The following is a 3,316-nucleotide window of genomic DNA, read 5'->3' on the forward strand; positions in this document are numbered from 1 at the left end:
TTTTTATCCACAGTCATTCTGAAATAATATAAGCTTCTTTTGCTTTTATGGGCGGACTCCTCTTCCAAACTTAGAGACTTCTAGGTGGTTCACAAAAGGCATGTAAGACTATGAAGTCGGCTTCCCTCCTCACTGAAGAAACACTTATGACTTTTATTGGGGACCTATTTTGTACCAAGCATTTTACACGGGAAGTTCCTTTTCTTTCTCACAATAGCCTTGGGAAATCGTTTCCATTAACCCTATTTTACAGGTGAGAAAACTGAGGTTCAGAGAGAAAAATAACTGGTCCTCTAATGAGTCAGCAGCAGACTATGGGTCTGAACTCTTAGTCTGTTTGGGGTCCACACTCATGCATGTGTCATAGGGGTTCTCAACACTGGCACTACTAACATTTTGGGCTGGTTAATTTTTTGTTCGCAGGGGTGGGAAGGCCGTGGTTATCCTATATATTGCTGGATGTTTAACAGCCAGCTGACCTCTACCCACTAGATGCCAGGATCACCCCCTCTACCCTACTTGTGGGAACCAAAAATGTCTCCCGACTTTGCCAAATGACCCCCGGGAGGCAAATGCATCACCACGGAGAGCCACTGATACATCGAAGCTTTGACTGTAGACCAGGGCGTTCTTAGAGCAGGGAGATGGGGCTCTGCCCCGCATGGGCTTTTGAGAGTCCTGCTTTGCCTTCTTCCAGCTGCTGTCCTCTCTACAGGGTGAGGAGTCCCCAGAGTCATAGAAATGCCCACCCAGAACAACCCCAGCCTTCTGAAACATATTCCATTTTTCCAGAGCCTGTGTGAGTTTCCTGCCAGTTCCCCCAGCAGATGGCATGTACACTCTGAAGGGTGGTTCAGGATGTCTGCTGAGGTGGGAGGGAAGTGGGCGGGGCTGACCAGGCCAACTAGATTGTTTGGACCAAATGTGTGTACAAGGAACTTTGGTGAAGGGTGATGGTATTGGGGATGGGAAGAGAAGGGTGGTGGGCTGTGGGCCAGGGGCCCCATCTTTTTTTTTTTTTTTTTAAGATTTTATTTCTTTATTTGACAGAGAGAGAGAGACCAGCAGAGGGAGAGAGAGAAGCAGACTCCCGCTGAGCAGGGAGCCTGATATGGGACTTGATCTCAGGACCCTGGTTGAACCAAAAGCAGACACTTAATCGACTGAGCCACCCAGGCGTCCCTCCATTTGTATCTTAACTCAGTTTGCAAATATTAGGGCGGTCCTGCTCCAGACCCCAGCTGCTGGCAGAGAGATGTGGTTGTAGGTTACCCAATCTGATGTGGTGACTGTTTGAAGATCTTAGACTTGCCAAACACAGATAGTTTCTTGGGGTTCCAGACTTTCTCCGGAATCATGTTTTCTGCGGGGAAATGCTCACTTTATTTACATTTCACTTGGTGATCATCTCCCACAAAGAAACAGTTGTTACCATATTTCTCCTGGAAAAGCAGCAAGAAGTCAGACCAATAGAGGTACTTGGAGAAGTGAGTATATTCAGCCTTGCAGAGGAGTAGTCAAACTCCTGGGTTCTCCCACCCCCAAGTGGATCAATATTTTCTATCTTCACATTGAAATGACCTCCAGGTATACACGGTCTCAGGTAATACAGGTGTGGAAATGTTTTAATTCATTTGCAATTACTTAAAGCACAAAGTCTATCCATAATTTCTATTAATGGATATTTTAATGTTGTTTTCAGGTTTTTAAAAAAGACTTTATTTATTTATTTGTCAGATAGAAAGAAGGAGAGTGCACACAAGCAGGGGTAGCAGCAGGCAGAGGGAGAAGCAGGTTCCCTGCCTACCAGGGAGCCCGATGCGGGACTCAATCCCAGGACTCTGGGATCATGACTGCAGCCGAAGGCAGACGCTTAACTGGCTGAACCACGCAGGCGTCCCTGTTTTCAGTTTTTTGAACATTACAGGTAATCCATGTTGGTCGGCAGAGGACCCCTTATTCATTTACAGTGCCTCCGCATGCTGGAATCCAAAGCAAACATTACAATCAGGAGCAAGTTTTTAAAATGAGCCAAGATTTATTTCCTTATTTATTCGTGTAACAAATATATTCTGAGCACATAGTAGGTGTTGGTGCTGGGTTAGGCACTGGGTAATAAAAATACATGTTTTGACTCGTGAAGATGTCCCTTACGGAACATCGAGCTTAAAAAACCATTTTACAGTGTACGACACAATCGTATACATGCTGTTGTGTATTTATATAAGTGTAATAGGAACCATTTCCTGAATGCTGGGACTGACTATGCCTGAAAAATGAGGCTAAGCAGTCATACATGAGAATTTCACTTAATTCGAATGACGAGTGAGATTTAGGGAGGTTAAGTCATACACACACCCTTAAGTTGCACAGTTGGGATCGACTCTAACTACAGAGCCCGAGATCGCTGTCATTGTGCTTTATAGCTTTTCCAAAAACATCCACACACAAGGAAGAAGGGATCTGTGCTGTCAGGATTATGGGCAAATCGCACAGATCATTCTTTCTATTTTCTGAATATTGAATGAACTTTGTAGGCAATTTGTCAACTTCCAGAAAAAAATTGGTGGTTTTGATTAAGATTGCATTTAATTTACAGAAGACTGGGGGTAGAATTACCTTCTCTACAATTTTCAGAATTCCTGTCTAGCAATGTGGCAAATCTTTCCATACACGTTCAAGTTATTTCTGCCCTGCCGTAAATTAAGTGTGGCGATTTCAAATGCATAGATTTCCACACCTTTCTTGTTAAGTTTAATTTCAGGTCTGGTGCTCTTTTAAAAAAATGGACTTTCTCTCCAGTTGTTGTTTCCCCCCCCCACCCCCAACTGGATATTTCTGTTCTAAGTCCAGGTAATTGACTCTTGGGTGTTAATTTTTATTCAGCCACTGCATCGAGTCATCTTATTTGTTTTTAAATTGAGGTAAAATTCATATAACACTCAGTGAACCATTTAAAAGTTCAACAATTCGGTGCTATGCAGCACGTTTATAATGCTGGGCAAGCACCCTGCCCGGGTCCAAAACGCCCTGAAATAAAACCCCTGTCGGTTAAGCTATTGTTCCCCACAAACTGTTTTTTTTTGTTTGTTTGTTTGTTTTTTAACTGAATTTTAGAAGCCAGGGCTGTGAAGCCCATGCATATCTTCGGGTCAGGTGGCATTGCCACCGGCTGGAAGGGGTTGGGATGGCGCTGTGAGGAAGCGGGCTCTTCCCTTGTGGGAAATCCCACAGATCCGGGATTTTTCCACTGCAGGTTGTCCCTCGGATTCCGCCCTTCCTTCTTTGCAGCTCACCTTCCCCACGTCCACGATCA

The sequence above is a fragment of the Meles meles genome, chromosome 6 (genome assembly GCF_922984935.1).
Source record: "Meles meles chromosome 6, mMelMel3.1 paternal haplotype, whole genome shotgun sequence".
NCBI lineage: Eukaryota > Metazoa > Chordata > Mammalia > Carnivora > Mustelidae > Meles > Meles meles.